Source organism: Mus caroli, unplaced genomic scaffold, assembly GCF_978045245.1.
Source record: "Mus caroli unplaced genomic scaffold, Mus_caroli_1 scaffold_4, whole genome shotgun sequence".
Lineage (NCBI taxonomy): Eukaryota > Metazoa > Chordata > Mammalia > Rodentia > Muridae > Mus > Mus caroli.
In genome coordinates this window covers 134,737,579-134,751,751 of record NW_028227259.1, presented here as the reverse complement: position 1 = coordinate 134,751,751, position 14,173 = coordinate 134,737,579, and the positions used below count along the sequence as shown (strand labels likewise).

Below are 14,173 nucleotides of genomic sequence, written 5' to 3'. Positions count from 1 at the left end.
TGTAGGAAGCTCACAGCTTTTCTTGTTGCTGTGACTAAACACACACTAGGAAACAATTTGAGAAAGAAAGGGTAGCTATGGGGATCACTTGGTAGAGTGCTGGCATAGTATGCATGAAGCTATGGGGTTCCATCCCCAAGACTACATAAACCAGGCATGGTGATGCTGGGTTGTAATCCTAGCCTTCAGAAGGAAGGTGGAGGCAGGAGGATAAGAAGTTCAAGGAGAGGTAGAGACCAGACTAAGCTACATGCAACCCTGCCTCAAAATAATAAACAAATAATAGACAAAATAATAATAATAAATAAACAAATAAATAAAGTGGAGAAATGAGAAAGAAAGTCAGATGTGATATCTGGCCTTTAAATATGTGTACCCACATACACATGTACACACACAAAAATAATTATAAAATAAAACAAGAAAAGGAAGAGAAGGGAAGAGAAAAATAGCCAGGAAAAGAAAGGAGGGAGAGAGGAATGGGAGAGAAAAAGAAAAACGAGGCAGGTGTCCCTCCATGTGTGTGCACCCTGCAGTAGGCACAGGCAGGCAGGGATCCCAGCAGAAAATCACTGTGATGAAGGGGGAGACTGTGAGCTTTGCAGAAAGGAAGGGGTCAGGGGAAACTGTGTAAGAGTCTCCCTGCTGCTGCTGGCAACATGCAGTGTTTAATAACCCCCGAGGGCAGAAGGTGAGCATCCTGCTGTTTCTATTTCATCCCTCTGATCTGCAGTTGTTTTATGACTATAAACAGTGGAAGCTCAACGGGAATGTCAAAGAGGTTCGAAAGAACTTTAATCACTTTCTCCCTGGGCTGGAAAAGAACTTGGTTCTCCTAGCACTAAGGCTCATTCTGCAGGGCAGGAAGTCTCTCTCTCTCTCTCTCTCTCTCTCTCTCTCTCTCTCTCTCTCTCTCTCTCTCTCTCTCTCTCTCTCTGACTCTGGTCTGTACCTACAGCCTTTCTCACAGAGCCTCGGATGCCAGCAGACCTAGCTGGAGTGAACCTTTTCTCTCATGTCAACCTTGTGAGGCATGAGGAATTTGAGATCACAGTTTAAAGAGGTGCATCCTATGCATCAGGAGGACACTGGACCTGCAGCAGATTGGAGCTGCTTCAATGAATGCAGTGTTGGGAGGATGCAGAGATGGTCTCAGAGGTAAGAGTGCTGGATGCACACGCAGGAACACCCAAGTCCGTGATATTTGTCTTTCTCCACCAGGCTTATTTCTCTTAATGCTCTTCAGCTCCCTCCAAATACATAGCTCAGTTCTTCATCGAGGCAGTGCAATGCTCTATTGTGTACATGCCCTACATTCCCTTTGTCATTTGCAGGAGCTCATAGAGACTGCGTCAGTTTCAGGCTCCTGTAACTGGAACAACAATAATCATGGGTGTGTAGGTTTCTCTGTAGCATACAGACTTAGATTTGTATTCCTTTGGGCAAATACAGAGGGGTAATATGGCTATAAGGAGAAAACGTGTACATGGATGCAGGTGCCATTGGAGGCCAAAGGGGACATCAGATCTTTTGAAACTGGAACTACAGACAGCTGTGGGTTGCCTAATTGTGGGCACTGGGGATTGAAGTTAGGTTCTCTGGAGGAACGGTATTCGTTCTTAACCACCGAGCCATCTCCCCAGCCATTGTCTCTCATCTGCAGAGGATCTTCCATACGGATTTCTGCAGTGGCTGCAACAAAGCCACCCCCTCCCATATGAATGCTAGTATTGTATTTGGGGACCACCCAGATCATCCATCCAAGACAATCTCTATTTCAAGACTCTTAACTCAACCACACCAAGGCATCCTTTCCAGGGAAGCGTTTGGAATTCCAAGGGATTAGAACTTGGCACTCTTAAGGGCTGTTTTCAGGTTGATTGTACTCTTTCATCCCAAGCTTCTTCTTCTTCAGACAGCTTCCTTTCCTTGCTAAAGTCATATGGAGCCTTTGTGGCCCCCTCTTATTTCATTTCTGCTACTGTCATTAAACACCCTGATCAAAACCAATATAAGAACAGAAAGGGCTCACTCCGAGTCATTGCTCCATGTCAAAGACCATCACTGCAGTCCAGCAGCTGAACTCATCCATTGTCAAGAGCAGAGAGAAACAAATGCACCCATGTTGCCTGCTTACTAGCTATGCTCAGCTGGCTTTCCTCAGACTTATACAGGGTTCAGCCTGGGATTTGGTGTCCTTCGCAACAGGCTGTATCTTTGCCCATCAATTAACAATCAAGACAATCCCCCACAGACATGCCCACCAGCCAACTTAATCGAGATAACTCCTCACTGAGACTCTTCCCAAATGATCCCATTGCATAGAAGTTGTGTAACGTTAGGTGAAAACCGAGTAGCCTACTTTGATTCCTGAACAATGTCTTTGCTGGCCACAGTGATGCCTGTCTCTCAATTGGCTAACACTTCAGTAAGCTATTCACCCCTTTCACATGACATCCAGCATGTCCCAGCACTGTGTGGGGGTGGGGGGAAGGAGAACAGCTGAGGCTTGCTGGCCACCAGTCTAGCTGCAAGTTCAGGGAGAGATCCTGTCTTAAGAGAATGAGGTAAGAGTGATAGAGCAGGACAACCTTCCAAAGTTCTCTGTCCTCTATGTGTAGGCATGCACACCAGCATGCATGGTATACACACACACACACACACACACACACACACACACCAACTCCATGAGTTCCTCATTCATACTTTAGGGGGCACTAGACAGAGAGCTAGCAGACTAATTACTGCAAACGCATCACTCTTAATACATTAAAAACCACAGGACTAAAAAAGCTGGGAGAAAAGGCTCAGTGGTTAAGAACACTAGTTGTTCCTGTAGAGAACCTGGGTTCCAGTCCCAGAATCCACATGACAGCTCACAACTGTGTAATTCCAGTTCCAAGAGATCTGATACTTTCTTTTGGCCTCCATGAGCACCAAGCAAAAAGGGATGCACAGATACACATGCAAGCAAAAGACCATATACATTAAATAAAACTAATTAAGACTAAATGAAAAATAAAAAATAATTATGGAGCTGAAAAGATAGGTCTACAGTTAAAGAATGCTTGCTGCTCTTGCAGAGAGCACACATTCAACTTCCAGCATCTATACTCTAGCTCCAGGGCATCTAACATCTTCCCCTGGCCCCCGAGGTCTCCTGTACTCAAGTATATATACTGAATCATAGACACACATGCATATACATTAATTAAAGATAAACCTTAAAAAATAAGAATCATGTGTTATCAGTAATTTTTTTTACCAGTTATTAATACTAGCTTATCATGTGGGATGCTTTCTGGAAACACATATGGGTCCAAAAGAGAGAAAGGCCAGCCTATGAGCAAGGACTCCAGGCTCCTGGCCAGGCTTAGTAGCTAATTATGTCAGCAGCCAAAACCAGAGGTCTCAATTTGCTCCTGTGTAAAATGAGCTGGGTTGGTTATGAGGCTCCCTCAGCTCCTACCGGCCCTCCCTTCTGTGGATCTATGAACATCATTAAAGACTTTGAAAGAATAGGAAGCCTGTGTTCTCCTATATACCTTATTAATCTGCCCCATCTCCAGCCTCTTCTTCCATGGATAGAATAAAAACAAGTTTTAGTTAAACCCAAATTCTTTGTCTACATTTTTAGTCTTTTCCCATCATCAGCACCAAATACCCCAGTTCCTCGAGTTCTCCTATCTGGTCTCGGGTATCATGGAAATACTTGCTCATGGCAGAGAGCACTGTAGAATGTCAGAGCCACATGCGGCCTGACTTCAGACTCTGGAGATGGCAGGATGCACAGGCATGGTGTTCTGAAGTGTCTTTAAGACACCTAGTCCACATCCTAGCGTCACTCTCCCCATCTGAAAAGTAGGTGTTCTAGTTTTCTTTGTTACTATGATAAAACACTCAGCTCAAAAGTATTTAAGGGAGGAAAGGGTTTCGTCTACAATGGCGCGTCACAGTCTACCACTAAGGGAAGTCAGAGCAGGAACTGAAACAGGAACTTGAAGCAGAAGCCATGAAGGAATGTTGCCTGCTGGCTCGCCTGACTCACTTTCAGGCTCATGCTTATCTGGTTTTGTTTTGTTTGCTTGCTTGCTTGCTTGCTTGCTTGTTTTTGTACACAGCCCAGAACCACCACCTAGGGAATGGTACCATCCACAGTGGGCCAAACACTCATACATCAATTAACAATCAAGACAGTATCCCACAGATGTGACCACAGGCCAATCTGATCTAGGCAATTCATCTGTTGAGACATCCTAACCAAATGACTCTAAACTGTGTCAAGTTGATAGTTAAAGCTAAGTAGGACTAAGCTAATCACTTTCCAGCCCTGGTAGTGGCATTTTAGACTTGGTGACAGAATAGACCATAAAACAGAAGAACATGTGGTATAATGAATGACAGGGCTCATGGCTGTTACTATGGATAGACAGCTGCCCACTGGACCTCTTTTTCTGGACTACTTTTCCCCAAGGTATTACACCATTCTCATTTAATTATGAACACTTTCTAAGGCTTCTAATAGCACCGAGCAGGGTAGCTCCCTTCTGTGGTGGTTAATATGGTCAACTTGATCTAAAACCACCTAGAAAATACATCCCTGTCCTTGTCTTCAGAGTGTGTTTAGATCAATTGAATTGAAGGACTAACTGTACACTGTGTGTGGCACCATCCCATAGGCTGGGGTCCTGGACCAAATAAGAAGGAGAAAGTGAGCTGAGCACCAACATCCATCTCTTTCTGCTTCCTGACTGTGGACACAACACGACCAGCTGCCTGACGTTCCTGCCACCATGCCTTTCCCACTATGACAGACTCTACCATCAAAATGTGATCAAAAAAAAATCCTTGCCTTCCTTAAGTTGCCTTTTATCCAATATTTTGTCACAACAGCAACAAAAGTACCTAGTACATCTTTCTTATTTGTAAGTTTGATCATCAGCGTGATCAACAGACAGAAACAGCTCTCTCTGTTTCACTGGATTCAATCCATGGTCACTTGGAACCATGCACCTGGGCAAAAGTAAAGATGAAAATAAATAAAAATAAAAATAAAAATAAATCATGGTGGCAGGAGTGTGTGACAGAGTAGAGCTCTTCACCTCTCAGCTAACCTGGAAGCAGAAAGTATACCCTAGTTTACCCACTAGGATTCCAGGACCAACTCCCTGCCCCCATTGACCTACATCTTCTAACTAGGTCTTACTTCCTAAAGTTTCCAGAACATCCCCGAATAGCATCGCCATCTGGGGGTACATTTCATATTTATGATTCTGTCTGTTGCAGAGCCCCACAGTGCTCCTGTAGACTGTCTTCATGCCCCAGATATCACTATGAACTTCAGCCTGAATCCTTATACTGATCAGACAAGAGTACGCCGGTGAGGAGTGGTCCTGTGGCCAGAGGTCAGTAGGTCAATGCTGTCCTTCTTGGATACTATAATCATCTTGGCAGGAGGGGAGTTATTCTAAAGAAACACTGTACCTTTTGGCTACCAGATTATTGGAACAATAGACTTTCTCCAAGAGTCTCATGCTGGGGAAAGAAAAGACCAGGGCCCTGGTGCCAGACATTTCTGACTACCTATCAGACCACATTGCAAGAGAGACTAAAACCTGGAAAATGAGAGGTCATGATGGCTTGGACATTACCTTGCCATATGCATATCTTTATTCAAATCTAAACTTCATGTCATGACTTTAAAGACGGACCTGCAGATTCATTGGACCTCTTTAGACCTCTTCCCAGTAAGGTCATTTTATTTAAAACTCTCACTTTTCTGTTTGTCACTATTAATGGCATCTTTAATTAGACTGTTGCCTGGACCTGGCTTGTGAGGCAGACTGTCAGGATGCAGGCATTGACAATCTATGGTAACAACTGCCTAAAATAGCTGTCCCTGGCTCCTAACTGACAAAGGTGTGGTATGTGCACATTGTGTCTCTGTGTTTGTTTGTGTATCGTGTATATGCTGTATATACATGTACCTATGAGAACATCCAACAACTGCACTTTCGTTCAAAGGAGCCGAGAAATGGGGGAGAAAACAGAACACAAAGCTACAACCTCTGTCTCAGAGCTCCTGGAAACTCAATCTTTGCAGGATAAAGCAAGCCAGACTGGAAGAGACAGGTAATATGTGGCTCTTTTTATTCCTATTAGCAGAACAGGGTATGGAATGATCTCATAAAACCAGCAGAGACACTGGAGCAGACAGGACCCCTTTGTGTCTGGCTCACAGCACCAGTGGGCTCTGCCTCTGCATTTCCTTCCATGCCAAGTGGGGATCATAGCTCCAGTATTTGGGAATAAGCCATGAGCATGGACTCTTTACTGGTGGTTTTTCCTTTGGTGGTGGTGATGGTGTGTGTGCGCACGTGTGCATGTATGCATGCACATATATGTATGTATGTGTGTATGTGTGTGCATATGTACTTGTGTGTGTGCATGTACACGTGCATGTGTTGTAAGGGGTTGGGGTTGCTTGTGCCTCAGAGTTAAGTGAATGCACTGTGCTTGCATCTGTTTGCTTGATTCAGTTTCCCTTCTAGTTTTGTATGCATGATTGGGCTCCAAGACACCTTCATAAGCTGCAGAAGTGATGCCTGTGATTGCAGTAGGGGACTGTACTTGTTTCATCTTTGTGGCCATGATAAAAATATCCTCTAAAAAGCAATTTAGAGGAGAAAAGGTTTGTTTTAGTTCACAATTCCCAGCAATAGCCGATGACTGCAGGGAGCTCACAGCAGCAGGAGCTTGAAGCACTAGTAGCATCGGAATCCACAGTCAAGAAGGAAGAGCAATACCCAGAGACATGTTTCCTTATTCTTAGCCTCATCTCTACCTTTACACAATTCAGGACCGAAACTTAGGGAATGACACTGCCCACAGTGGGCACTTCTTCACATATCAGTTAACTCCCAAGACAATGCCCCACAGACCTACCCCCACAGTCCAACCCTATGTAGGCAATCTTTCATGAGACTCTCTTGCCAGATTGCCCAGATGATTCTAGGTTGTATCAAGTTGATAGTGAGAAGTAACCATCATAGAGAAAGATGGGACACTTTATGTTTATACTACATCACTAAGAGCACAGTTGTACCTTGTGTTGTGGAAAGGAATCTGCATGTGGACACTGTAAGGAGCCCAGAACAAACACAGTGTTAACCATTTTACCATTGAAAACACTTTTTATTGACGCTTTGTGAATTTCACGTCATGCAACCCAATCTCACTCATTTCCCTGGCTCTCCATATCTGCTCTCCATCCTTAAAACCTCCCCATAAAAAAGATTTAAAAATAAAACAATAAATTAATTTTTTAAAGTTCTTGCCAATAGAAGCTTCAGTGTGTCATGGTATACCCTTTTTCCCAAAAGAGCTTTACTTACAAATGTTCACTGCAATGAGTCATTGGTGTGTTTTGAGGCCTCTGGCTTCTGCTACACTCTCAATATTGAATCCTCACCTGGACTCCTCTAGGATATCCCGTTGTTGCCCTGTGTCATAGAGATCCTGCATGATCTGCCCCTTCAAGTTCTCCAGCAGTTCATAGATGGGGTAGTTGTTGGCGTGGGTCAACTCAAAACCCCAGATCTGGACCTGGGTAGTAGCTGAGTTGGGCATCCTGCCAGCTCTCTTGCATCCACACCACCAGAGCCAGTTCTCCAGTACTGCCCCAGAAAGCAATTTGAGTAACACAGCAGGCAAGGCATGGGGCCAGCTTTCATGTGCTCATGCTCTTAGGGGCCAGCTCACTCATCCCTACCCCATCCCCATCACCTAGGCCAGACCAGAAGCAAGCCCTACTCGTCACTTTTAATCTATACCGTTTCAAGGGAAATGTAAGACTCGGTAGCCTTGGTATTCACCAAGTCCCTGTTACACACAGAGAAGAGGGCGGTAAGGAAAAAGCATCCCCCCAAAAAAACCATGAATCCAAGAGCAAGATGGTCAGACAAGACCATAAGCAAAAGATTAAACTTTGGAATGACTTGCTGAGATTGTCAGTGTTAATTGTCAACTTGATGCAATCTAGAATCACCTAGGAAGAGATTCTCAGCATGGGATTGTCTAGCTCAAGTTGGCCAAGAGTTATGTCAATAGAGGATTCTCCTGATTGTTAACCAGTGTGAGAAGATCCAGCCTGAAAGTGGGCTGCATCGTCCCCTGGTTTTGGATCCTGGACTCTATATAAGAGTAGAGAAAGCCAGCTGTGTGGGAAGCATTCATTCACTCATCTCTCTCTGCTTGTCATTGTGAGTGTAACAAGCCATTTAAAGATTCTGCATTGACATCCCCACAAGGATGGACTATAACCTGGCATTGTGAGCTAAAATAAACCCCTTTCCCCATAAGTCACTTTTACCAGGGTGTTATTGACAGAAGCGATAATGGAAAACTATCTCTGAGTCCACTCCCTACCTAAACTGCTAGCGATGAGATGGATCACAGGTCTTTCAGGGTGGTAATCCTCTGTCTTCTCAGCTTCCTGGTTCTCTGAATAAAGTTCATCTTACAGTTTTCACTTCTCATCTCTACTCATTGGTTTCTTGAAGTGTCAGACAACACCCACCCTATTCCAGCTTCAATACCATGTTGTCCTACTGGCCCGTGGAATATGAAAGGAGCCATGGAAAGATACATTTCCTGGGAGAAGGAATACAATTCTTGTCAGTGGAACTGTCCTAAAGCCAAGTCTGCCTTCCCATAGGGATCTAGCTGGGCTTCTCTTTAGAGTGATGCTCATAGTCTTGGGCCCAAAGGAGTTGAATAAAAAGGATCTTGCTGTACAGCCAAAGAGACCAACTTCTTGTTTTGCAATAATTCTTTTTTCCCTTAAATTTATCTTGTTTTGGAGCAGGGAGGGCTTATGAGGCTCCTCCCCTCCCTGGGGATTTATAGAGAATCAATGGTGGCTTAAAGGAGAAGCTTACAAGACCCCACCCCTCTCTGAAGATTTATAGACAGCTTACAGCAGCTAGAGCAATTGTAAGGCTCTGCTCTTTTAGGGATTTATAGACAGCTAATAGTTGCTGGAGGAAGGAGAGAGTGTAACTAGTTAAGATGCCTGTGTTCTTCTAGTAAACAACCCTATCCAACTATCTCTCTATGAGCTGAAAAGCAACTTTTATGAAACTCATGGGATCACACATTACAAGAAAGTATTAGGAAGAGCAGTTGGGAAGAGGAAGGGAAGAGATCAACAGCAGTTATAGTGGGATGAAAAGGGCAATGTGGAGTAAACATGACCAAATGCATTAGACATGTGTATAGAGATGTCTCAATGAAATCCACTCATGTGTATAATTCATGTATGCTAACAAAAATATTTTAAAATGATCCATGACCAGCACTGAGACCTGTTGTATCCAGATTCAACATCCTGGCAAAATCTTGCCTCAAATCAAGAAGGTCTTCATAAAGATATAACCAGCTGAGGCAGGGACAAGGACAAAGGTCCACCTATCCCAGGGAAGACAGGCTCAGAGGAAGGTCAGACAGCAGCCATTAGGAATGTTACTGCTAACACCCTGAGTTTGAAGAAATCAGATGTCATTTACAGCACCAATTTGTGACTTCAAGTTAGTAGCAAAGAACAACCTTTCTCCTGGCTCAGTTCCCACAGGATGTAAAAATCTACTCATTTTCTGAATCCTTAGGGAGAGCATGAGCTTTCATTTGTGTGTATGTATGGTTGAAGTGGTTGTTTATATGCTCATGTGTGTACATGTGTGTGGTATGGGTATGGGTGTGTATGTATGAATGAGCATACACATGTGTGTGTGTGTGTGTGTGTGTCTGAATGTATGCCAGAACCCAATGTCAGATATCTTCTTTATTTGCATTCCACTTTGCTTTTATCAAACAGGGTCTCTCACTGAACCTGGGACTCAGTGACTTGGCTAGACTGGCTTGACAGTGATTGGGCTGGATCCACCTGTCTCTGTCCCCATCCATGGGTGAGATTACAAATGCCATGTACCCAGAATTTTATGTGGGTCCCAGGAATCCGAACTCTGGTCCTCATGCCTGGATGGCAAGCACTTTATCAACTAAGTCATCTCCTCAACCCTGAATGTAGGTTTTCTCTGAGTAAAATGAAGAATTGGAATAATGTATTTTGTGGATACACATCATTGAAAAATTTGCAAAATTAGATCCAGTTCCTACATGAGATAACTATGACCCGGAAAATGTAAGATACAGATGTACAAGTTGTTATTCAGAGGAAATAATGAGGCAGGGATGATTTGTGGGTCAGGAGAGATGGCTCATTGATTAAGAGTATGTACTGTTCTTGTAGAGAATCTAAGTTTGGGTCTCACTGTCCATGTTAGGTAGCTAACAACCTCATGTAACTAAAGGGGATATCCATCACCCTCTTCTGGCCTCTGCAAGCACTTCACTCACATACACATACTACACATATACACATAAACATGCACATATGTTTAAGAAAATAAATGTTGGAAAAGAAGAAAGTTTGGAAGGATTTCTACTTTCTCATAGGAAGGTCAAAAAAAGAAAAAAAAAAGAACATTTGGAGATGATTAACAGAAATATTCATTCCACAAACAGCTGCTGTTTACTTACTATATATCAGATACAACAGTAGGAGACATGTTCAGTGAATAAACCCTTCCAGGCTTCCAAAATCTAATATTCTAGATGGAGGAAAACGAGGTTGACCAGATGTCCATTGGCAAGAATAGCAAATAGAACAATTCAAAAATGTAGAATTCCTTAGGATGGAGGCATACTCTACAGGAAAAGTGTTGTATCAGAAGTGGTGGGAGATACAATCCACTCCATGAGTGGCCTTTCTTCTTTAGGAACCTCCATTCAGGTAAGTCCAGAATCATGACTGTATCTCAGAAAAGAATGTCAGGGTAAAGTTTTCTACTGTTGTTGTTGTTGTTGTTGTTGTTATAAAACACCCTGAGTGAAAGGGACATAGGGAAAAAAGGGTGATGTTCCAAGACATGGTCCACCACTGAAGAAAAGCCACAGTGTCAAGAGCTTCAGACGATTGGTCCCACCACATCCACAGTTAGTGGAAAAGAGAAAAGCGAATGGATCTTTTTCAGGTTGCTCTCATTTGCTATCTCCTGACTCATACAGCTCAGGGCCCAGCCCATAATGTGATGCTGCCTACGCTCAAGGTAGGTCTCTGTACATCAGTTAACAATCAGGGCAAATCCCCACAGACATGTCCACAGGTTAACCTGATCTAGATAAGTACCCATTAAGACTCTCTTTCCAGGCGAGTTTAGACTTGTGTCTGGCTGAGAGTTAAAACTAGCCAGCACAATGAGTCAGAGTGACATGCGGCTAGTGAGTTTATTAATGGAAGGGAGCATCTACACTTTAGACTGAAGCAGAATTCAGAGGTGGGGGTAAATTAGGAATAGGAGAATACACATTGAACACATGGATGTAGAGTTCTCAGGAGAGAGAGTCACACTTTAGCGTCGCTAAGCGGTATGTACAGGGGCTGGGGAGATGGCTCAGTGGGTAAAGGGCTTGGGTCCCCTTAACCAACATAAAAGCTAGGCATAGTGATGCACCTCTGTAACCCAAGCAAATACCCGAAGCCCACAGGCTAAGCAGCTTAGAAATATTGACAAACTCTGGGTTCAGTGAGAGACCCTGCCTCAATAAAATGGAGAGATATTAAAGAAGACACTTGGCATTGATTTCCGTCCTCTGCTTGGACACATGTGTTACACACACATATGGTTTTGTAACCTTCTAAGTTATCTTGCTAAAAGAGTGTCATTTACTGCACGATTTAAAGACTAAGTCTACGAATCAAGGAAGTGCTTATACAAGCTATTTTACCTATTTCTCTTAAAGAATCTGCCTCTGTAGATGAATGGTTAAGGTTTTTAAAAAGTGCACTGTTTTGGTGTAGGGCTGAAAGGGACTGTGAATGCATTATGTAAGCCCAATTTGTTGTTACAAATCAGACTCATCTGGGAAGGGAATACTTCCATTGAGAACATGTTTCCCTAAGACTGACATGTAGGCAAGTTTGTGAGGGATGTCTTCTTGGTTCATGATTGTGGGAGGACACAGCCTAATGTGGGTGGTACCACCCTTGGGCAAGCAGGTTGGGATGCTATAAGCCATAGGGAGCAAGCTACTAATCAAAGTTGGTCTATGGCCCTCTGCCTCCATTCCTGGTTCTAGGCTTCTGCCTTGAGTTCCTGTTGTTGATCTCCCATCATGATGTACAACTCTAAGCTGAAATAAACCCTTTCCTCCTGACATTGCTGTTGATCATAGTTCTTGTCACAATAGACAGTTAACTTTCTATTAGTAAATAGGACCATTGTTTAAAACATTTTGCTTGACAAGCACTGCCATGGTATGCAGTTGTAATGTTTTTCTTTTCTTAAGATTCATTTGAGTTGGAGGCCAGCCTGGTCTATAGAGTAAGTTCCAGAACAGCCAGGACTATACAGAGAAACCCTGTCTTGAAAAAACCGAAAAAAAAAAAAAAGATTCATTTTACTACAATGACTTCATGAAATTCTTAGGCAAATAGATGGAACTTGAAAACAGAGTGAGGTAACCCAGTCACAAAAGAACACATGTGGTACGCACTCACTGATAAGTGGATATTAGCACAAAAGCTTGAAATACCCAAGATACAATTCACACATATGAAGCTCAAGAAGACCAAAGTGCTTCTTAGAAGGAGGAACAAAATACTCACAGGAGGAAATATGGAGACAAAGTGTGGAGCAGAGACTGAAGGAAAGGCCATCCAGAGACTGCCCCACCTGGTGACCCATCCCATATACAGTCACCAAACCCGGACACGATTGTGGATGCCAGGAAGTGCTTGCTGAGGGAACCTTATATGGCTGTCTCCTGAGAGGCTCTGCCAGAGCCTGACAAATACAGAGGTGGATGCTCAAAGCCAACCATTGAACTGAGTGTGGGGTCCCCAGTGGAGGAGTTGGAGAAGGGACTGAAGGAGCTGAAGGGGTTTGCAGCCCCATGGGGGGAGCAACAGTGTCAACCATCGAGCTCTTCCAGAGATCCAGGGGACTGGACCACCAACCAAAGAGTACATATGGAGGAACCCCTGGCTCTGGCCTCATAGGTGGCAGAGGATGGCCTTGTTGGACATCAGTGTGAGGAGTGGCCTTTGGACCTGAAGGGGTTTGATACCCCCAGTGTAGGGGAATGCCAGGGCTGGAAGGTGGGAATGGGTGGGTGGGTGTGGGAGCACCCTCATAGAGGCAAGGGGAGGGAGGATGGGATAGGGAGGTTTTGGAGGGGAAACCTAGAAAGGGGATAACATTTGAAATGTAAATAAAGAAATATTCAATAAATTTTTAAAAATTTAAAAAATACACATTCACTTTACTTTTAACTGTGTACCCGCATCCACAGAGGCCAAAAGTGTTTGATCCTCTGGAGCCGGAGTTTCAAGTGGCACAAGAAGTCCAACATGGGTGCTGAGAATTCAGGACCTCTACAAATGCAGTGCCTGTTCTTAACCAGTGACCCATCCCTCCCCTCCCTGGAACCTTGAATTTTTATCAATTGTGCTGAAGTCTTCCACTCCCAGCTAGATTCCCAAGTGAGGGTTTCCTTTTTATTCTCTGTTTCTGGTCCTTCCCATCCCTCAAAACCCCTGCTAGCTCTCCCCCCACCCCTTCTCATCCTGCCTCAGCTGGGAGTCACACTTGAACCTTTAGGATCTTAAGGTCAATGAGGCAGAATAAAGAGACTGTGTCATGGCACAGCATGTCTAAATTACTGTCTACACAAATGGAAGAAAAAGACTTAGAAGTGATGGTGAACGGTGCTAGGATTACTTGTGTAGGGTCTTCATAGCCCCAGGGCTCAGTTGACAAAGGATGCTCTAAGCTCAGACTGGAGCCTCTATTCCTAGAGGACTCTGAGACCATAAAAGATAAACTTATTCAGGGCTAGTGTTGGACATTGAGAAGTAAGACACCCTGCTGACCATCAAGAAGTGAGGGTCCACAGCAGATGGAGAACTTTCAGGATGTCTGCCCCTCAAAACCCTAGTCTTTCACCCACCCCACTCACCATCTGTCCATATCACTCAGCTCTGGGAATTTAGTCTCTTGCCATTTTGCATAGACACCCTCTCCTGCTAGCCCATCTCATCTCATACATATTT

At 43.9% G+C, this 14,173-nt stretch overlaps 1 protein-coding gene across 6 annotated transcripts in view; it reads right to left on the bottom strand.

Moving 5' to 3' along the window:
* Nucleotides 1-14,173, bottom strand: part of Caln1 (calneuron 1) — a 477,612-nt gene that overhangs the window by 229,232 nt on the left and 234,207 nt on the right. The gene's annotated exons all lie outside the window — the stretch shown is intronic.